Source organism: Sinocyclocheilus grahami, unplaced genomic scaffold (genome assembly GCF_001515645.1).
Source record: "Sinocyclocheilus grahami isolate Dianchi unplaced genomic scaffold, SAMN03320097.WGS_v1.1 scaffold55.1, whole genome shotgun sequence".
NCBI classification, from domain to species: Eukaryota; Metazoa; Chordata; class Actinopteri; order Cypriniformes; family Cyprinidae; genus Sinocyclocheilus; species Sinocyclocheilus grahami.
The window spans coordinates 2,831,062-2,854,774 of record NW_015505234.1 but is presented as its reverse complement, the minus strand read 5'-3'; the positions used below and the strand labels follow the sequence as shown (position 1 = coordinate 2,854,774).

Below are 23,713 nucleotides of genomic sequence, written 5' to 3'. Positions count from 1 at the left end.
TTTTATACCCCCCCCCCCCCCCATGTATTTGGTGTATTTTGAGAATTTGTATGTGTGTGTTAAGTGTTGTATATGTGAAGCACCACGAAAGTCTGAATTAATTACCCAGAGGGGATTAATAGAGCTTTAAACTAAACTATACTATATAAATACAATAAGATTGTGTGTTTTAGAGGGACACAGCCACTTTAGATCCTTTCCACCTTCTCTCCTGTCCCATACCCGTCTTTTTCCTCTTCCTCCTGCTTGTAATAGGATGTCAGGGATCATGTTCTCCCTTCTTACTGGGGAAGACAAAGACTGTGTAGCTAGAAATGACTCAGTACTTTTACTGGAATCCAACATGGGAGCAGGCCTTTGGGTACAGCCTGGCTCGCTGCATTAAGCCCAGAGCCTGCCGTCTCGCTGGCTGTCGGATTGGAGCGATACGCAGGTCCATATCTCACCCCCTTATCTGGCTCTGAGCTCTCTGGCCTGGGCCAAGAGGTCTATCCTTCCCTGCCCGCGACTCCTGGCGACCGTATGATAGAGGACGTGAGTTTAGAGCATGTCATTCTGGATAGATTGCTGTACTGTGTGCGTTTGTCTGCAGAAGTATAAAAGCCTGGTTGGGAGCAGGGCTGTTTAGTCTCTGCCGTTGATCCTGCTCATGCTGTTCTTTGAAATGGCTGATAAATGCGGATCTTCAGTCACACTCTAATTACAGCAGCTTAAGTGCTTTAACCACTGTTCTCGCAAACTGTTCTATTCTCTGAACCCTGTCAAAATACACACATACACACACGTGGACGTGCATACCAGAGCATTTGTTTGTGCGTTTACGCATCACATTTGTGTGTGCACGACTGTTCGTTTGCACAGGCCGCGGGTACGAGAATGCCCGTGCGTTCTTGTGGGTGAGGGACTTATCTCCACATGTGTGCGAGCAGAAGTAGGATGTGATGGCACTTGATGTCAGTCACACTCTAATTACAGCAGCTTAAGTGCTTTAACCACTGTTCTCGCAAACTGTTCTATTCTCTGAACCCTGTCAAAATACACACATACACACACGTGGACGTGCACACCAGAGCATTTGTTTGTGCGTTTACGCATCACATTTGTGTGTGCACGACTGTTCGTTTGCACAGGCCGCGGGTACGAGAATGCCCGTGCGTTCTTGTGGGTGAGGGACTTATCTCCACATGTGTGCGAGCAGAAGTAGGATGTGATGGCACTTGATGATCTGCCGAACACATTTTTCACAGCGCATAATTTAAAAGTTTCCTCCTGTTTGTATCTCCCGCCGCTTCTGTCGACTCCCCTCCCTCTCTCGCTCCTTCCATCAGTGGGTTGTACCTCAGTGACAGCCCCCCGCGCCCTCGGACTGCCTGCAGTCTGCCTATTAGCGGCGGTGCCGGCATCCGATTCGGCCATAACGCTTCATTTGTGATATGGATTTAATGTGTGACACAGAGAGGAGGTGTCGATAGACTAATGCCTCATCCTTTCATCTTATTCTCTTCCTGTCTTGGTCTCTGGAGTGTAATTGGTTTCTGTCCCGGGTAGCATCGCTAGCTCCGAGTGCAAAGCGAGGCGAAGGCAGACAGTGCGCAGTGGTTGGCGATGCCTGGGAGAGTTAGGTGTGTGTGTGGTTTGGGTGAATCAGGAGAGGTGTGTTTCCAGAGTGGAGGTGATTCTTAACGGGGTGTGGAGTGTGTGTTTATCAGCTCCCTGATCGCTGTTTATTGCCCAGTCGTGTGGAACTAATTTACTAATTGAGTTTGAGGCTGGGAAAGATGTGGTAGGAGGGTTTGCGAAGGAGACGCAAAAATATGTCGTACCCCCACGTGTGTGTTTGTGTGTGGAATGATTAAGTATGCTCACATGTCAAAATTGTGTAAATATGGGCGTGATGGAGTAATTTCCTGTCCTTTTGTAAACCTAAAAGATGTGATGTAACTAAATCACAGGCATTAGGGATATTTGATGTTTTTGATGTTTAATATGTAGCTAGGTGAAGGATTTATGACCAATGAGATTTCACTGTGGGCAGAGCTAAACTGTAGTCTGTTACTTCACCTTTCGGTTTCTGTTTGATGACAGATAAACTGGGTTAGTTCACCTGAAATTGAAAATTCTGTCATCATTTCCTTGCCTTCATGTCATTCCAAACCTGTATGACTTACTTTCTTCTGTGGAACGCAAACACAAAAAAAGTATATTTTAAAAATGTCTCAGTGCTTTTTGTCCATACAGTGAAAGTCAGTGGGGTCCAGTGTTGTTTTGGACCCTGTTGACTTCCATTATACAGACAAAATATTCTTCAAAATACCTTGTTTTGTGTTCCACAAAAGAATAAAAGTCTTACAGGCTTTGAAATGACATGATGGTGAGTAAATGAAGACATAATTTTCCTTTTTTGATTAACTGTCCCTTTAACATGATTGGTATGAAACCAAACTACCTGCATGATGTGCCCAACACTGCCATTTTCAGTTAAGGGGGCACAACAGGTGAAATGTGTTGGCTCGCTCGCTGTCTCTTTCTTTCCTCCTTTTCTTCCCCTGACTTTCCCTCCATCTCTCTCATCCTCTTGCCCTTGTTGGTGGGAGATTTGACCTGGAATGTTAATAGGGGAGTGAGGCTGGAGTCCTCTGCAGATCTCTGGCTCTCTTCACTCTCTGGATAAGACAGGAAGAGAACATCCAAGAGGAAAGAGTGTAACTTAAACTCAACCTTACATCTCTCTCTCCCTCACTCACTCTACCTCTTGTCAGTTTCAGTGTAGTGTGTATAAATGGCATGACAAAAATGGTACAGTTGTGCTTTCTTTAAAAATAGAGAAAAGGAGTAGTGCAAACGAGTAGTGCAAAACGAGTAAACAGGTGATTCATTTGAATTCAAAATTAATAAATTAAAATACATTTTAGAATAGGATAAAATAAAACGAAATTGAATTGAATTTAGTCTACATCGTTTTATTTGTGTTCAATTAATTTAAAATAATTTGGTGCAGATTAAATTAAAATTTAATTTATATTGTCACTAATATAAGAAAATAGCTTTTAGAAAAATTGCATTTTTTAAACTAGACTAATTAAAATGAATAAAGAAAAAACAATATGGCAATAATCATAATATTTATGAACATAAATTTAGCAAGTTTATGTGGAAAATATTTATAATGAGGGCTTCTAATGCATCTTTCTGTACTAGATAGATGTGCAAGAGAGGAAGTTCTTGTTTTTCATCTCCTCTGGTGTGGTTGGATCACCCTGCATTGACTGACAGCGTGTATCTAGAGTGAAGGCGAGGGAGTAAGAGAAAAGAGAAGATAAGTGAAGAAGGCTCAGTTGTGTAAGGGTTACAGAGAATGGGGGAGCAATGCATGGGTTTTTTTGACAGGCAGACATTTCTGGGCTAGCTTACAGCAGCTGTGGAGCCCCGCTGGTAGATTAAAAGAGGCTCCCGTCCACAGAGTGAAGTACAGCAGAACCCCCAGCGGGTGCAGGCAGGGAGGGGCCCACGCAGCTGTCACCCTCCACATACTTTCTCACCCAACTCCAGGAGCTACGACCCAGCAGCCCCACCGTTCACCCACACACCCCACCATCACAGCGGCACGGACATTAATGGAGAGGAGCTGCAGGCTAGAGAGATGGTCTACCAGCAAATGTTTACTGAGGTTGTGTGTCTAAGTCATCAAAGATTGGAAGAGTTTGAGATGGTAACTCTCATGCTGCAAAACGCTCACAAGATTCATCCTAACCACCACCTAAGGGTTAGTTCACATACAGTACCAAATCCTATATAATATGAGCAAATTTATATCATGGTAATGCTATGCTGGCAATTTTTTTTGAAAGAAATTGATACTTTTATTCAGTTAGGATGCATTAAACTGATCAGAAGTGACAGTAAAGAAAATGTTTCTATTTAAACTGAACTTTTAAACTTTTCTTTTTATCAAAGAATCTTGAAAACAAAACAAAAAAAGTATTACGATTTCCACAAAAATATTAAGCAGCACCATTTTCAACACTGAGAAATATTTCCTGTGCACCAAATCAGCATATTAAAATGATTTCTGAAGGTTAATTTGCCACGGAAAATTCTGAATAAATTACATTTGAAAATATATTAATATAGAAAATGATTATTTTTTTTACTTGTAAAACTTTACTATATTATTGTTTTTACTGTATTTATGATCAAATAAATGCAGTCTTGATGAACATAAGACTAAAATTTTTAAACTGAAATTTATTTAAAATAAATGAAATTTAATTATAATAATTTCCTGTAAAAATTTTATATTGTTGTATTTACATGCAATAATGATTATTGTTTCAAACAATTAAGTAATATAATCATTTAATTTGATTATTTCCCTTTTTAACTAAAAATGAATTGAATTCAGATCACAAACCAAAAGATACGATCATTCATAACAAATACTGTATATATATATATATATATATATATATATACAGTAAACACTATCACAACAACATGCAGTCCTACCCTGTGTAATCAGCATAAGTGTTACCATCTAGACATTTTCGAATAGAATATGATCAGAGAAGTCTTCCAGAAGTTTTTTTTTTCACTTGTGAGATGCTTTTAAGCAGATTTACTGTATTGTTTCTGAGATGGGCCCAGATCCGTCTTTAAGGTCACAGAGCACATTACAACAGCAGGAGTGCCGTCAGTGTTTGCTTCATGATAGCAGTAGTTCAATATTTTGAATTCAAATGCTACACTGTTAACATAAGCTGATAAGCAGGCTTTTCCCCCTCTGTCGAGTGGAAGGGAGTCTGCACAGCTGCAGCCAGGTCTGAAGTGAAGACACACACTCTCAGTCTGTCTGTCACACACACACACACATATTTATATATATATATATATATATATATATATATATAGTGAGGATTACAGAAGGGAAAAAGAACGATTTGACACTCCTCTCAATGTTCTGACATATTTAGTTGGTTTGCGGGAATTTCGGATTCTCACAAACACACACACGCACAGTCGCAGGAGGCCTCGGGTTTGCTGAGAAGGCTGAAGTCAGTGGGTCTCTGTGGTAAAGCCGACTGGGGAGCCTTTGTCACGCAGACGCCCTCACCAACAAGCACTGAACAATGACAGTTGTTCAGAAAACACAACAAAATACACACACTCCCTCACACAAACATGTCCTCGCTCCCCTTAGTCCAGTCCACACTGCATTTCAACACCGACAGCTCAGCCCACCCTAGGGATATGGGTTCCTTTGTTTTAGATTTGTGGGTGTTTTTTATGTCAGCTGGTGTTGTCGTGTTTATGTAACTCTTTCTCATCTCTCATCAATATAAAAGTCACTGGTATGTGTGCATTTGTGCATTTTTGTTCGATTTTGAAGGTGTAAAATGGGACTTGCGGTGGGTCCTGGGTGAGATGGGGTCAGGAGTGTCAGGAATAGGAATGGCTGAGCCGGGGTTGATAGACCGACGCCGTGGCCCCGCCCTTGCCCAAAGGCTCCTGGTGCACTGCCTGCTGGGAAGGCAAGACCAATCAAACGCCTGACAACACGGACTGTACACAAGCCGTTCTTTTGATTTGTGGAGAAAGACTCGATCCAGCTGGGCTGTGGAGCTCCTGAGGTGGAAGGGGGATGATAGGGCAGGGAAAAAAGGGAAAGTCGGGAGAAGAAGTGTTTGCTAAAGGCAGGTGTTTGGCTTTGATGGATGGCGTGGGCTGCAGGTGCTCCCTACACCTGTGTAGGATCTCAGGTCTTGTTTCTGCGGACTTGAGGTGCTTCTGTTTCCCATCCAGCTTTGAGTGGCGTGCTCACTCGCTAAAAGGCCCCGCAGAGTTTAACATTTGTAGTGAGGTGCAGTGTAATTAGATATAACCAGACTAGGAATCTGTTCTTACTAATGGAGACAGACCCAGACAGGAGCACTCTCAAGCCCAGTCAAGGATGGGGGACTTCTGCTCCTCTCTGATAACCATTAATGATTCTCTCTGCTTCTGGACCACTGCTTTCCTGCTATAATATCATCTATCTCTGTCTCTCTTACAACCATGGGAGTGTAAATCCTGCTCCTTGGAGCCACGAGGAGCAGAGTGTTGTGGCTTAGATCTGACATCCAGCCACTGCTTCCATTTTTCCAGCTTTCCCTCCTCCTCCTCATCTTGGCCTGTTCCTTTCTTTTAGATGGATGTGAGGAGAGGAGGGACTGACTTAGAGGATTCATTTCTCCTGGCTCTTTCTCTCCCCTGCTTCTCCATTCATTTTCGGCCTGGGTCGTCTGCAGGGTCCTGACTTGTGCTGCAAATGAGCATTGTCTTTTACTGATAGGCCTCTGACATGCTCATGGATCGCTCTCGTGGTCCCGCTTTGCTTTCTCCCTTTCCTTTTTACTCCTCATCGCTCTTTTTTTCATCTCTTGTCTTTATCCTTCTTCATCTCTTTCACTTTGCTGCAAAGTGACAAAATTGAAGCCAATAAGAACATGTTTGGTGCTTAGTGCAAATGCAGTAGTGTGATGGGACAAAAAAAAGAAACAAGTAACCAATAATGTGTCTCGTCACAAGTTGCATGTTGCATTTGCAGCTGTTTATAAAAGTTTTTTTTACTTTAAATTAGTTTATCAGTGGTCACTTTAATGCATTGCACCAGGTTTGGACATAGTGTTACAACCTTTCCATCTGTATACGTCCCTGCTATGTAGTACATTGCATTAAAAAAATGGTGTACTGTAGGATTTACTTTAAAACAAATTTCAAGCAGAAACCGCTAGTAGATTTCATTGATATGTTTAAAAAGAAAACAACAACTCATTGCATATGTAGACATTGTTTGTAACATCTGTGGCTTTTCATTTCCTCCGTTAGAGAGAAACTTTTGACGTTTGAGCTTGCATACGTGATTTCATATGTATGCACGTGGTGTGCAAGCATGTGCGGGTTGAGAAAGGCTCATCAGCATGCAGCGGGAGGTGTGTTGTGTATCAGGGACTGGAGGGATTAGAGAGACTTTACTGTCACCAACCCCAGGAGAGCGAGCTGAGAGCACACACTGACACCAGCATCCAGGAGCCAGATTAGAGCTTCACATCACACACACACACACACACACAAATGCAAAGAATTTAGCCTCGGCCCTTACACTTTAACACAAGACACACATCACCCAGTGGTACACGAATGCCACAACATGTAATCTTTATAGTCAGGTAGATTTCAGTTTCATAGATTATCACACACACGTGTGTGTACTTGGCTATTTAAATGGGGACATACCATAGACTACTTATTTGTCGTTACCAATTAATAATACAGCAGTATTTTTATATTTAGCTCACTTTTTATTTTTATTTGTGTGTATTGATCATTTATAATGATAAATGATAATTTATGAATTCCCAAAGAGAATTTAGATTTAGGTTGCTTCTTTTATGCTTTATTTTTTATTTGTATATTATATATAATTATTTTTATGAATGCTTTAATATTAAATAATTATTTACTTAATTTATGAATTTATTTCCCTAAAGGATGTTTTGTCAGATTTAGTTCACTTTTGAAGAGAATTTTGTCCCCAAACTATATCGAAGTACATACACACACGTACTCCCTTAAGCTGTAATATTTGCACTTTCATAAACACACACACATAAATTCATTCAAAAGCACAAATAGATGAACATTCCTTTTCAGGCTTAAAACAATGTGAACAGACTGCCCCAGATTGCTGCTAGTCCTTCGCAAACACAAAAGGATAAACAGGCATCAAAACCTAAACCCTGCTCCAGCACACACACGCGCATTCACACACACATACGACAATGATCATGTGTCTCTGCACCCCCCACCCTGAGCCAGGTCCCAGATGCCCCAGTGATTGGCCCAGCTCTGCACAGCAGACTGTGGTATTAGCAGGGAGGGGGAAGAGGTGCCAAGGGAGAAAAAGAGAGAGGGAGAGAGAAGGAGAAAGTCAGAGTGGGGGAGGAAAGAGAGAGGAGAGGAAAGAATGCACCCTTCACTGTGGGGAGCACCAGCCTGCCCCAGAGCCCCAGAGGGTTGCCCTCTTTCTCTACCTCTCTCCCGTTCTCTCTGTGGTGTTTGGACAGCTGTAAGTGGAGATCAGGTTACGGTGGCGCTGGCACTTCCTCTGTGCTGGCAGGCATGTGTGTGTGTGTGGGAGTGTGTGCCGAACGTCTGGATGCCATTACCACCATTATGCTGCTGGAAGCTCAGCTACGCCACTCTTGATTTAATATACATAGTGTCCTGCAACAGTATGTAAAATTAATGTTTGATGACTCAGAACCCACAGTATTCAAGAATAAGTAGGCCGTCAATATCTGAATCACCTTCTGCATCTGATAAGATGCTGATGTGTGCAGCCAGTGGACACTTTTGTATCCCATAAATGCTAAGTAGACGTCAGATTCGGAAAGTGAAGTGATTCTTTTCAAGTGAAGGTTTTATAGGTACCAAACAAGTGTACTTATTAGTGGTGTCAAAATTAGCGAGTTAACACAGGCGATTAATTTTTTCATTTTAACATGTTAAAAATATTTCATGCCGTTAACGCAAGGGGGGGGGGGTACGGTTGGCTACCCCACTCAAAACTGCTCTTTCTGTCTCTTTTTTGTGTCAAGAACCATCGTTTATTTAAATGCAGAACGTTTTTATGACCACATCAAACAGGAGACGTTTCAGATGTGCGCTACTGCTTCACTTAAGTGCCAGACAGGGTTGCCAGGTTTTCACAAGAAAACCCGCCCAATCGCTACTCAAAACTAGCCCAATCGCATTTCGAAGGGGTCCCCAGTTAAAAAATTGCATTCGGGGGGGTTAAAGCAACGCCAATAACATGATATTTATCCCATTATATTCAGTCACTGGAATGCAAATTTTACTGGAGGAACCCCTCCGAAAAACGTGGATGGAAACATTTTACCCCCCCGAACGCGATTTTTCCTGGGAACCCCCCTTGAAATGCGATTGGGCTAGTTTTGAGTAGCAATTGGGCAAGTTTTGTTGTGAAAACCTGGTAACCCTGGCAGACATAGTACTGTGCTCGGAGCACGTGCTCTTCAATTGCACGCACAAATGTGCCAGCGCGCGCTGTAGCCTGTATCATTTCATATCAAATCGCGAAAGAAACTACAAGCATGCAATATCGTAGTTATGTCGTCAGTTAAGTCATGAAGTTACCAAAAAGGCAATTAAAGCTGCCTTAAAACTGTGCGTGGTATGTATTTGTTATATGAGTCACATTTAAGAACTTGTCTCTGAAATGCAGTGGTTTTCCAAACTGTCCTGGAGAAGCCCAGCACTGTCTCCCTCATCTAACACCCTCGATTTTACTCAATAGAGACTTTAAGAACTGAAGTGGGTCAGAATAGGTAAAGAGATGGGTGTCAGATCTGCGCCACATTCAGCATCAGCAGCTCTTAAAGGGACAGCAGACAAGAAACCTAATAACCAGCTGCTGTGATGTCTGGTAATCAAAGATCAAAAGAAAAAAAGAAGAAATCAATAACTTTTGTAGCTTTAAGGATTCATCTATATTTAATTTAGAATTTAGTGTTTGAAAACTTTATAAAATTTCTGTATATTTCCTACTTGCTGAAGGGCACAGATAAATTACATTTATTATAATGGGTTTATGTTAAAGTGGTCATATGATGCTATTTAAATTTTTCCTTTCTCTTTGGAGTGTTACAAGCTCTTGGTGCATAAAGAAGATCTGTAAAGTTGCAAAGACTAAAGTCTCAAATCCAAAGAGATATTCTTTATAAAAGTTAAGACTTATCCACGCCTACCTAAAACGGAATCCGCCGGCCGCGCCGTTCTCAAGCCCGCCGCCTCTGCTCACTCTAGCCCTCCGGCCGTTCCTCACTCTACCCCCCGGCCTCTACTCACTCTAGGCCGCTGCCGCTCACTCTAGGCCGCCGTGTGTGATGTTGTGTTTCGTTGTGAAAGCGAAACTACTTTGGTTAGGTTGTATGGTTAGGTTAGGGTTAAGTTGTATTTACAAAACTGTTCCAGAACACTTCAACCGAAATATTCAGATGTGTGCAGCACATTTTATGGAGGACCGTTTCCTGATCCTGGTAGAGTAGACTACAATGCCAGCTGTTCTGACTCCCAGACTGTAAGTACGTTTTTTATATTTAAAGAGTTTTTATATTTTTTATATTTAAAGTGAGTTTTTTGGGCATTGTAGAGTAGGGCTTGTTGTTTGTCATTTCTCCGATCACAAATGCAGACATGGTTTTATAATGGGTTTTCATGTTTTTGAATCATTTCTCCGGCCTGACAGGGCATCATCACAGTATGGTGAGGGGCGTAACATTTCCGTCACACGCTTGAGGTATTCGGTCAATCACAACGCACTGGATAGCTGGCCAATCACAGCACACCTTGCTTTTCAGACCGATGAGCTTTGTAAAAATCGACCTGTTTCAGAAAGGCGGGGCATAGAGGAGAAACAATAATGTACAGTATGTGGAAAATAATGTGTTTTTTTAACCTTAAACACATTTCATTATACCAAATATACAATATAATGTTCTTTTTAGCAACATCATATAACCCCTTTAAGTTCACTTAAATTAGAAGTTATTTTAAGTAGTCTAATAAATGTTAAAATTGATAGCTTCGTCACGTTGAATGGTTAAGCAATGGTTAAATATTAGGGGGAAAAAACTATTTCATAGGGACATCAGAGTGATACTGGCCTTTAGTCATAAAAAAAGATGCCATTATACAAATATTAAAAATATACGGTCTTCATTGTTTCTACATTAATTTGAAGATTGAATGTGAAATTATTGCAATGTAAAAGTATTTTTTTTAAACTTTAATGTTAGGTGGGATTAATCGCGATTAATTTCAGAATAAATTTGCAATTAATTACATTTTTTAATCGATTGACAGTACTAGTACTTATAAAAATATACAGTTATTTTAACATATGTTGTTAGTACTCCAAGTAATAAGCCAACATCTAATATGGCAGATGTACTGCAAGTAGGATGTCTGGGAATGTAGATACAGTGGGGAAAAAAAGTATTTAGTCAGCCACCAATTGTGCAAGTTCTCCCAGGAGGACAGGGGAGCCTCTTAAAGAAGAAGTTACAGGTCTGTGAGAGCCAGAAATCTTGCTTGTTTGTAGGTGACCAAATACTTATTTTACCGAGGAATTTACCAATTAATTCTTTAAAAATCCTACAATGTGATTTTCTGGATTTTTTTTTTCTCATTTTGTCTCTCATAGTTGAGGTATACCTATGATGAAAATTACAGGCCTCTTTCATCTTTTTAAGTGGGAGAACTTGCACAATTGGTGGCTGACTAAATACTTTTTTGCCCCACTGTATACTACACATCTCCATACCTACTTCATTAGTGATTGAAAAGTACATTCTTCATAAAATACAGTACATAGTACATTTAATCTTTGCGCTCTTACTTGCACTTGAATGCCTGTGCCAGTGTTACTTTTCAGATAGCAAGGAATAAACATGTCAACATTTTTACTAACTTTCTCAGCAACCATAAGCAACAATTCTGCCCATACAAAATGTACTTCAATTGCATTATGAACAACAAACTAGAAGCATTTGCATTGACATACTACGTAGTGTATGTTGAGGGCCTCACAGTGCACTAAACTGGCACACTTTATAGCTTTCCTCTACAGTAACTCTATATATCAGGGTCTGAATACATTATATTCTTCTAGTCATTGTGAGATAGTGTTGCATCTTAACATAGCAGATAATAAAAGTCGTCTGCTGTTTCTAAATTCCCCAAGTCCTTCTGCCTTGCTTCTTTCCCTAGACACTGAGCCTCTCTCTACAAGACTTTATGACTTTTGTATTTATGCTGTTCATTTTCTGTATATGTGTGTTTGTTTGTGTGTTGTCTCTCTGCCTGTGAGCCATACCTGCTAACGAGGTCCATATTCAGATGAGCTCTCCAGCCAGGCCAGCTCTGAGGCTAGACGCACTCTAGAGTCTCGTCTCTCCTCTCTCTCTCTCTCTCTCTCTCTCTCTACCCCTCCCATCACTGGTTTATTAATTCATTCCCTCCTGTAATGGGCTGCAGCTGGGGAGAGGCAAATCGTTGCTCAAATGCTGATGGGACCTTCAGCTGCTGTCTAATCGCCCTATTTGTGCGCCACACTCATAAAAGGGGGGGAAGAATGTTTTAGTGTCATTTAGAGGTGACTACCACTGGAAATGGATCGTATTAAGGTGTGAGTGCGTGACTGACACTGGGCATGCCTTCAAAAGTAAGACTTGTTATTTGTTATTGCCCTGCTAATATTTTCACTGACCCACCATAAAAAAAACTGTTTTGTGTATCAAATAATAATAATTAAAAAAAAAAATATATATATATATATATATATCTATAATTTTTTTTATTTAATATAATCATATATGTGTAATATATTATTAATAATAATTTAATTTATATATTTTAAGTAATTATATTGTGTGTGTGTATATATATATATATATATATATATATATATACACACACAGATACATACATACAGTGGGTATAGAAAATAATCACATTTTGTTGCTTTGCAATGAAGATGCCTAAAATGAAGATGGATACAGTTTTTGATTTATCCAGCTGTAAATATGATACCAACATGTCAGGAAAAAAAAATCACTCAGTAGGAAAAAGCATCACCCCTTCCTAAAATGACTTGTAAACTCAATCAGGTGTAGCTAATCACCTTCTTGATGGCACACAAAGCCATTTGACTTTCAACTGTAATCAGCTGTAGTCATTTTGATTAGCTCAGCATGAGAAGAGCTTTCCTGGAGCATTTCAGTCCATGGTAGTGCAACTGAAGCAAACAATCAACTATGGGTGTCAAGGTACTGTCAAAAGATCTCCGGGATAAAGTTGGTGGACAGGAACAAGTCAGGAGATGGATACAAAAAAATGTCAAAGGCTTTATCAATGTCTAGAAGCACAGTGAAGTCTATTATTAAGAAGTGGAAGGTATTTGGTCACAGACCCTCCCTGGATCAGGAAGTCACTCCAAACTGGATGAAAGAGCCAGGAGGAAACTGGTCAGAGAGGCTACGAAGAGGCCTACAGCAACTCTGAAGCAGTTGCAGGAATTTATGTCAAAGCGTAGTCATTGTAAGCATGTGACAGCAATATCACAAATTCTCCACAAATGTGGCTTGAAAAAAGCCACTCCTCAAGAAAGGCCACATGCAGCCACGACTGAGCTTTGCTAAAATGCACCTTGAAGATTCTGAGGCAGATGAGACTAAAATGTAATTATACAGCTCACCATCCAAATAACAGCATTCCTACAGTAAAACATGGAGGTGGTAATATCCTGTTATGGGTGTTTCTCTGCAGCAGAGACTGGAGCACTTGTCAGGATAGAAAGAAAAATGGATGGGGCAAAATGCCGTCAAATTCTTGAGGAAAATCTGCTGCCCTTGAGCAGTTCTACAAAGAAGAGTGAGCAGAAATTGCAAAGTCTAGATGTGAAAAGTTAGTAGAGACAGAGATATATTCCAACAAACTAAAGGCTGTAATTAAAGCAAAAAGTGGTTCAACAAAATACTGACACAAGGGGATGATCCTTTTTCCAACTCAGTGATACTGTTTTTTTAGTTATTTAATTTTTTCTGACATGTTAGTGTTATATCTTTCACTTGGATGCTATAAGTTGCACTGAGTAAATACAGCTGGATAAAACAAAAACTGTCCGTCTTCATCATGTGATTATTTAAAGGGGGGTGACTGGTACAATAATTTAATAGATTTTATTAACAATAATAAACATTATACATCTATAATGTACAGCATAAAAATGGAAAACGATGGCATACCGTTTTATCTAAATCACTCTATTTGTTCACAAATCAGTCTCTCAATGATAACACACATTTGGTGATGGATTTAAATTATCTGCCCTACATATGACCAAATGAATATGTACTTACTTGAACACTTTTTTTCTTATTTATTTTGAAAAAATACTATCTTAGTAGACAGGTTGTTTTTGCAAACATTGCAAACTTATAAAGACAAAAAACGATGGCATACATTGGTTCTGAAGCATACATTGAAAAAACACCAACAGCACGTTGGCCGGCGACAGCCCATGACGTCACTACCGGTGCGACTATTATTATAAATAGGCGCCGGGAGAACATGTCATTCACTTCTTCATCTGAAGCTTGCGTTCAAAGCATGGCAGGAAGCCTAGAGGACGCAGTGTCTCGTTCCCTACTCAGGGAACCATGGTTACATAAGTAACCTGAGACGTTCCCTTTCAAGGGAACTTCGAACGGCGTCCTCTAGGGGGCGCTATGGGGAACGGTATACCCACGCCGCCATGCTGAGGGTAATGCGGGTCAGAACCATGGTGAGCACTAAGTACCAACTTTACTATTTTCATGGTGAGTTGCCCCTGGGACGTCAGACGGCTATCCGTGACTTTATCCCCTACGGCCAAAGGCCTAGGCTACATACCTAAACGTACCTGTTAGGGCCAGACTCCTGGGCCCGGGGTAGAGCTCCAGGCTTGGAATCAAAATGGATTCCTTTAAGGGGATACGACCAATAGCCTAGTATCATACTAAGTCTTGGCCTGTCACACAGGGGCTACCGCTTGCTCTTGCATAAGCTCTGAAAGGTACTGTCTCAAAAAACCCCTAGTAGCAACACCCTGTTAAAGTATGTATCCTAGGATACCTAGGTGGAGTGGCGCCCAAGGTGAACGGGGCTCTAACCAGCTCAAGAAAGGGCACGAAGTAACCTTGCGAAGCCCTCACCATATAGGATTTTAGAAAAGAACGCAAAGAACTAGCGTGCACACTTACCATAACATGGATTTTCGGATACCGTTCTAAGGGGCTCTCGTGGCACTCTGAAAGAGCATCTCATAGATGGAATGGTACATCCCAAAACCAATATGTTTGAGAGTCACCAAGTCGATCTAAGGCATAAAGCTGGATTGGCTAGCATTAAATCTCTAGCTGAGGGGGGCAAACACCCAGCTCTCAAACGAGAGGGGAGCTCGACCTACCGCATGTTCCAATGCTGGAATATAGCTAGCAATAATTTACTTAGCTGAGGGAGCAACACACCCAGCTCTCAAACGAGAGGGGAGCTCGACCTACCGCATGTTCCAATGCTGGAATATAGCTAGCAATAATTTACTTAGCTGAGGGAGCAACACACCCAGCTCTCAAACGAGAGGGGAGCTCGACCTACCGCATGTTCCAATGCTGGAATATAGCTAGCAATAATTTACTTAGCTGAGGGAGCAACACACCCAGCTCTCAAACGAGAGGAGGGGGGGGGGGGGCTCGGACCTACAGCATGTTCCAATGCTGGAACTGCTAGCAGTAAGTTACCTAGCTGAGGGAGCACAGACCCAGCTCTCAACGAGAGATCACAGCATGATCGTTAGAAATCAGAGGGTAAGCGTACTGCAAGCTATCCAAAAAACTGATGCTGCTGGTTCCAGGTGCTCTGGGAAAAACAGAGAACTCAACTCTCACGTGAGAGGAGAACTCCGAATTGAGAAAGAATAGCGAGCTCATAGGCAGCCCTTTGGTAAAAGGGGGAGCACTGCTAATATTACCACGAGAGCAGCCCACGGAGCGAACCCGGGCGCTCTATAGGAAGCAGCATGCTCATAGTAACCCTCAATGGTGAGGGGCGCAATACTTCCAAGTGTCAAATTAGAGACACACTGGTTGAGTGGAGCCCAAGGTACTGGGGTCTAACCAACTCAGAGAAAGGGAACGAAGCTCTTACCACGTTCAAATGCACGCTTCAAACAAAACAGTCAGTGAAGACGAAGAAGAGAATGACATGTTATCCCGGCGCCTATTTATACTAATAGTCGCACCGGTAGCTGTCGCCGGCCAACGTGTTGTTGGTGTTTTTTCAATGTATACTTCAGACACGGGTCACGACGAGGCGTTCCCCATAGCGACCCCTAGAGGAAGCAGTGTCTCGTTCCCTACTCAGGGAACCATGGTTACATAAGTAGCCTGAGACGTTTTCAAATAATTTTTTCTAAATCACTTAAAAAATATTGTGAATAAATTTCTCAATTTACAACACACATTTAGTGACTTATTTAAAGATATGTCAAAATTCACAACAACCTTGTGACAGTGGAGCACTCGTCCTGTAAGGCAGAACGTTTGTCTGACACGTGTCTCTTCACACGATAACCGCCAATGCAAAGGCCAATCTTCACCTGTCCAATCAGAGCAGAGACAGTGTCGGATTTTATTCACACAGCCGTAGGGAAGAGCACACAGTACATGCGCCGAATGTTGTAAAACACTGCAACACCCGAGCAGACTAACGTAAAAAACGGCCTGACCCAGGCACCGGCAACAGTTGCTAAACTCAGCTCAACAGTCTCAACTCGGCTCATTATCCAACACAAACTGGCCAAAACGGACTTGGCGCACTCAGTATGCTTCACACATGCACATACACAATAGAAACAGAAATGCATTTGCCACGACAGACACAACAGTGTGAGGCGGGCGGATGGGCAGGCCCCCGGGAAGCAGCAGCGTTGCTGTTTGATGTTGGGAGCTGATTAATGAGATGTGAGGAGTGAGTGTTTGACGGCTACTCTCTGGGCGCCTGTTTGAGGGGCCCACTGCGTTCATGTGTGTGTCTGTGTGTGTATACGTGTGTGTGTGAGAGAGGGGAAAGAGAGGCGGAGAGAGAGAGTATGGGGGTGGTAGACCCCTGCTGGTTACCCTTGAACACTCTGCGGAGGTGTTGAGGCGGCCCTAGCTCCAGCCGCTCATGAGTGTGCTGTCGCAATTAAACCAGCACAGCAGAGCTGCCGTCAGAGAGAGAGGCCTCTCTTCACTACACGCCACCTCGCCAGAGAGAGAGAGGTGAGGATGAGACAGGAAATCGTGAGGCATGAGAGGTAAGCGATAAGAATTCGTTAAGGAGGGAGAAATCGAAAAACATGAGTAGGAAGGGTGACTTGAGAATCCGCTGACAGGCAGTATCTAGAGCATTACAGGAATGAATGGATGTGGATGAGGATGATAGCATAGAAACCAAAGGCAGCTGGTAAGGTCTTAAAGGGATAGTTCACCAGAAAATGAAAAATCTGTCATCATTTACTCACCCTTATGTTGTATCAAACCTTTATGACTTACTGACTAGTGTGGAAAACAAAAGGTGCATTTTTGAGGAATATTCTGTCCACTCTTTTTCACATAATGAAAGTGAATGAGGATTGGGACTGTTAGACTTGATGAAAAACAACTTTAAAGAATCAAAAAGTGATCGGTAAGACTAGTAGTCTTCTTCAGCTATATGATATCTCTAAACCCATTATATGCTGATATTTTTTACATTCTTCATAGGACTGTCAAATCTGATTCATGAACAATTCGTTCTTTTGAGTCAAATTCAATCTGAATAATTTTTTCATGAATGACTGATTTGAATCAGTCATTTGAATCAGTTTAATATCACATGGCTTCATAAAACTTTGCATATAGTGTTGCTAAAAGTTACTTAAGATACTTTTATGGTCTTTTTACCTAGTTTTTTCTTAAAAATCATGAGGGCAGATAAATTGAGTGGACTATTCATTTAACAGACTAACTTCAAAATCACCATACCGTTGAAACAAAATCAAATATGCTTTAGAGCAGGGGCCTTCAACCATTTTTTAAACCTGGTGCACCTTAATAGTACCATATTGATATATTCACATAATGCCCTATGATGCAAATCCATTAAAATAATCACAGATCTATATATTTATACATTTAACTTTCTGTGATACATTTTAATGACAATGACAATTTAAGGGACAATGAAACATTAAACATCATAACTTCATCTTTGGTTGAAGTTACCTTTAATATTTTTGTTTCATGCATATTTTCTTTATCTTTTTTTCACAAAATTAGCTGGAGATTAAACAATAATTGCAGACCCCCCTGCAATACCACCATGGCCCACCTAGGGGCCCACAGATCCGCCGTTGAAGACCTTTGCTTTAGTTATATAGACGAATATTTTATGACTACAACACTTATTTTTCAGTAGAGACAGAAGCATATGTTGAAAAAAATGTATCTAAGTAGAATCAATGTTATGCAAACATTGCATTAAAAAGTGCCTTGATGCCTCCATATACTACAGCATTTTTCCGATTTCGAAAACAGCAAGAAAGCTACATATTCGAATAGTGGCGCAGAGGTCAGTAGGAGGTTGGCGAGACGAGTAAGATGTGGGTGCGTTAAGAGTTTACTCTTTCTTTACCGAGTTCTTAACCCTCTGACGTAGCACCGGTCGGACTCGCGCTGGGAGCGGCTCTTTAATTAGCTTCTGATGAGGACCTTGAGGAAAAGAGGCAGGTGATTGGACTTCTTATCCAAATAATTACCTCAATTAAGTCATTAAGACCCTGGGCATAGCCAAGCCCAGAACTGCCTCCCCTGTGCCACAGCATGCATTCATCCCTGATCTCACTCTTCAACTGCTGCGGTGTGTGTGTGCTTGTGTTTTTGTCTCAACTGATTGTATTTCTTTAGGCTACTGCACATTTGTGGCCGCCGTGCCTTTTTCTTTTGTCGTCTTATAATGGCAACGATTCTATCGCACGCACAAAGTCTGTCTCTCATACTTTTACATGAGTGCTCGCTCACAGAGGTAGGTTAATTACCCATAGCATCTGGATGGCCGTATGTGTGTGAGCCCTCGGCGCCAATGTGGGTCTCAGTGGCTCTGAAAGTGCCCCGGTGCATCATGGGGGATTAAGCATGGGCAGCCGTGGGGGGTTTGAGGGAGACAGTCGTTTGTGACACTTTAACACTCCTTTTCCCTCTTTAGTTATAGAATTAGCTCACGGATAAGCTGAGTTTGTGTGTTCGATTCATAGGTGAGACTGGCCACCATACGTGGACAGGACAATTCCCTGCTCCATTTGACGGAGAGAAAGAGCGAAAGCGAAGGATAGAGTGAGAATAGATAGTCTGGAGCAGGGGGCTGTGTCCCCCCTTTCCCTTTGTTTTGCTGCTGTATGTGTCCAGGTGTGTTTTTGCCTGCAGAGCTCGGCGGCCCACATCTGGATTAGGCCAGTGGCTGTACACCCAGATGAGCTCCGGTTCTAGACTCGCCCCCCCTTCCTTTTTGTTTTATTTGTTTTTTTATGCTTTTTGTTAGAGCAGAGGGTAGAGAAAGGGGGCATCAGCTGCCTGTCAGGTGTTTGCATAGATGTAAACAGATGTTATTTTGATGAGTGTGAGAGAGAGAGGGAGGGCAGAAGACAAAACAACAATACTGCTCGTATCAGGAGTTCAAACCCGAGACGTAACGATTGAGGAGCCATCGCTGGAGTGAGGAAACGTGGCATACGGATGAGGTGCACACGCACTTGGCCCTGCCTCGCCTACTCCATCTGGCCGGTGTGCACGTGAGCATCTGTGCGTGTGTGTGCTGTTTGCATGTGTGTGTATCTTGCATGTGTTCGACAAATTTGTTGTGCACCTCCAATGAAATTAGGCCGAACACTTATCCTCAGCTTAACTCTTGGTGTCATTCCGAGGCTGCGAGTTTCGTTTGTGTTTGGAAGGAAAAGTTGCCACTTTTTGACCATATGATTTTTTTTTATTTTAAACCTTAATTTTTTTAAAACATGTAACATTCATTACATTTTTTACATTTCAAGTTGTATAATGTTAACATTATGTATTATGAACAAATATGAATAAAGAAATTCTAAAAATATATTACAAAGATACCTAGATAAAAAAAATAAAAAAAGAAGCTATTTCTGATTCTGATTTATAAAGATAAAATTCATAGATGCATTATTTTTTATTAAAATACCAAACATTCATCCAGATCTGTTTGCCAAGGTCCAGGAACTTAAACCGTAAAATAGAATGAAGGCGGTAAACATGGTGTGAAAATTGTGAAGGAATAGTGAAAGAAATAGGGGGGAAAGTGGAATGTGTGTAACCCCTCCTGTGCTGTCCTTCTCATTTCATTCCCGTGAGTGTGAATGTGACATGTTGAATTAGGGCCCTTGGGCTGCTGGGAGCTTTGATTTGACTGAGGACTCTTTAGGTGGGACAGATGAGTTCTCCCAGGGGAACAAACACCCCCTCCCTCCACTCAGTGAGGGAATGAACGATGGTTTAAGAAGAAAAAAAATTAAAGTTAGGATGAAAAAGCATCCTCTAAACAAAAGCACTGACATACTTCCTTTGTTCTGGAAGTGTGCGCATTAATATTGATTTTTATTCGACTGGGTTCTTTGAACATCCAGTTTGGTGTCACACCTCAGGGGAACATGCCCTGTGCTCTCTCGATTAATGCTTTGTCATCTGTAATAACTCAAGTCTTTGACATCCTGATATTAATATTAGTACTTGGTGTTTCTTTGTGGTTGCTTGTTTTGTTTTTTTGTTTTTTGGTGGTTCTTTCTGCTCACCTTCAAACAGGCTGTCTGGGACAGAAAGGGAGCATGAGGGAGTTGCATGGACTGGGATATAAGGAGTCAGAAAGAAAGGGAAATAAATCAAGGAAGTAAAAGTGACAAAATAACTATTTGGAAGGGACTAGTTTTCCCTGAGGAGATCAAATAAATTTGTGGTTTATTTTTTGAACACGTCTGTGAAAAATTAGACAACCTCTGTAAGAATTATAGAGCAAATTGATTCCTGATTTTCAACCAACTCATGGGACTGAAGAAATCTAATCTCATTTGGATAGAAATGTCTGGGGTATATTATTTTTTATAACACTTCTCCTGGTTTATTTTGACATTTGCCGAATGCTGTAACTAAAGCTAAATTTCTTGTTTCTCTGCCCGGTACACCTTCATTATGAATGTAGATATATTTTGCCAAAACCTTTCTGGGAACAGTTGGGGGTTCAAGTACTGCTGGCATCCCATCTGATTTAAAAAGAGAATTAAATCATTACAGTGGGTCTGGACTGTTCAGAACGGCCACTTTATTAGCAGCGTCAGGTATGATCCTTATCTTAATTAATTTCTTACCCTAGTTTTTTAATGCACACATCCAGAGCATATAACCTCCCATAACAGCCATAGCCAGAAAATACACGCTGTCATCTTAGTAAGAACTACTAGATCTGTCTAAATAAGTGCATACAAATCACAGATGTGCTTTGTTAATAATTGTAATTCAAGTTGCATTTGGAAAACAAATTCTATAAAGATAGTGAGGAAACGTTTTGGATATTCTATGAGAGATTTTTTTTGTCATTTTCCAAACAATTCTTTCACATTCTTATACTTTTTAAAGCTTGAACGTGATGCTGAGTGACTCAGATTCTCTACAACAGCAGGAAATGAGGGCTTTTGTTTTCTGTGTCTGTAAGTGCGTCAGCATCATCTGGGAGTCATTGTCCAATTGGGAATGCCGTATCCAAGATGGCTGTTTTAAAAGCCCTACTACTGTCTGAATGCACAAACAAATCTCTAAACACATGTATATTTAATCCTGGCCTTCGAATAATTAATACAGCATTATGTATTGATTTGTTTGTATTTGAGTATGTGATCCTAGCATCACAAAAGACATGGGTTTGGGTAACCATGGTAACTCACAGGTGCACTATGGCCTGGCCAGTCTCTGTGGGGGGGAAGCATGCTGGGAGATTTAGAGTCAGAGGAGCTGGGCAAGGCATGCTGGGAGATGAAGGCTCAGAGGAAGTGGCATGCAGAGAAGATATGCAGGCATAGAGCAAGTTGCAGTCCTGAGGGAAGATGGGCCTTCTTTCAAACTGCTCAGTCGTTCCCTATTCCCTAATCTGCAGAAAGAAACCTTTCCATTAAGTCACATCAAAGGCAGTGCCCTGCACAGGGGATAGAACAGTCATTTGAGACACAAACACGGCTCCTGCACATGATTTGAGGAAGCACAGCAATGAACAAAGTTGTGTATAATTTTTTCGATGTTAAAATACTTTCTTCTATTCCAGTTTAATAAGTTGAGATAACAAAGTAAACCATTTGTAGACTGAAATTCCAAAAAGTGTAAACAAAGGCTTTCAGTACGCTGTCTGTTTAGCCTGTTAGCTTTCCATTTTTTTTATACCGCCCATGGTACACTGGGTGTTTTTGAGGGTTAACTTCATGACATAAAACAACTTAGGAAGTGGCATGCAGAGAAGATATGCAGGCATAGAGCAAGTTGCAGTCCTGAGGGAAGATGGGCCTTCTTTCAAACTGCTCAGTCGTTCCCTATTCCCTAATCTGCAGAAAGAAACCTTTCCATTAAGTCACATCAAAGGCAGTGCCCTGCACAGGGGATAGAACAGTCATTTGAGACACAAACACGGCTCCTGCACATGATTTGAGGAAGCACAGCAATGAACAAAGTTGTGTATAATTTTTTCGATGTTAAAATACTTTCTTCTATTCCAGTTTAATAAGTTGAGATAACAAAGTAAACCATTTGTAGACTGAAATTCCAAAAAGTGTAAACAAAGGCTTTCAGTACGCTGTCTGTTTAGCCTGTTAGCTTTCCATTTTTTTTTATACCGCCCATGGTACACTGGGTGTTTTTGAGGGTTAACTTCATGACATAAAACAACTCAAACTAAAATTCTAAACCGGTCACATATCTTTGGAAAGCTGAGATTCTGGTGATTCGAATGATGCAACCCATTTTAAGATACAATCAACACAGCAGGTATAATCAGTGTCTTTGTCAGACCGCCAGCAAGGCTTCATGCTGTGATCCCATAGTGTTTTCCAGCTAATAGCTCCCAGCTATAGTCATCTGCAGGCATCTGTTTACAAAAAAAATATAGGCAGAATGTTTTTGTCCTTTTTCAGTGCAAAGTTCAAAGTTCTATTACTCAAAACCAGTAAGTTTACAGTGATTCCGAGGTTTGTTCTGTTTAGGAAAACTTAAAATTACCATTTAAAACACTTAAAAGTTATGTTAGAATGTTTAAATGCCAGCTGAATGGACAGACAGACAGACTGCTTGACCTGTGCTGAATGTCTTTGAACTACAATTCAGTAAATTCTTCTTCTTGTCATTCCACAGGAAGTTCAACTTCCTGTGGTGTGGGGTAAATTCTAATCAAATTCACTGGAAATTCTTATAAATGATAAATATAATAATTATAAATATAAATTTAAATAATTATAAATTTAATTCAGTGCATCTTATGAGTTCACTAGTGTCAGACAGCGAAGAGGGGGCGGCAGGAGTGTTTTGCGAAACCTGTTTAGAAACTCTTGTTTTGGCAATTCCACTGGTGCCGCTAGTGGCATAGAAACAACGCTGTTCACTTTTAATTAAAAAGTCTTGCAAAAAAGACTTGTTTTTGCACCCTTTTAGGTGAGCGGATCGAGCGGATGTGACTAATGTAATCCCTTAATTACATTTATCACAGTCTTACCAGCTCTGATAACCTGGATTTCTGCACTTCTCCATCACCGTCCTCCATTCTTCCCCTTTGTCGCTGCGCTCGAACATTCCCCTCTCTCCCCCACAGATACGTGCAGATATGTAGAGAACCGCAGCTCTTCTCTTTTCAATGAACTCCCCTAACAGTCTCGGCTCTCTGATCATCGGTGCTGATGATGTGTCTCAGATCAGTTTGTAAACATCCACATAAAACAGCCACTGAAGATCTTTGATATGACAGTATTTACAGAGGAAGAGTCTATAGA

The 23,713-nt window shown here is 41.1% G+C and overlaps 1 protein-coding gene and 1 long non-coding RNA gene across 6 annotated transcripts in view; both read left to right on the top strand.

Annotated features, from left to right (window-relative positions):
* Positions 1 to 22,835, top strand: part of LOC107583784 (uncharacterized) — a 23,967-nt gene extending 1,132 nt beyond the window's left edge. Inside the window, exons 2-3 of the long non-coding RNA XR_001609073.1 lie at positions 532 to 538; positions 22,753 to 22,835. This is a non-coding gene — a long non-coding RNA (uncharacterized lncRNA). The remainder of the gene's footprint in view (positions 1 to 531; positions 539 to 22,752) is intronic.
* The window catches only part of LOC107583782 (zinc finger protein 423-like), a 193,112-nt gene that overhangs the window by 140,113 nt on the left and 29,286 nt on the right, over positions 1 to 23,713 (top strand). The gene's annotated exons all lie outside the window — the stretch shown is intronic.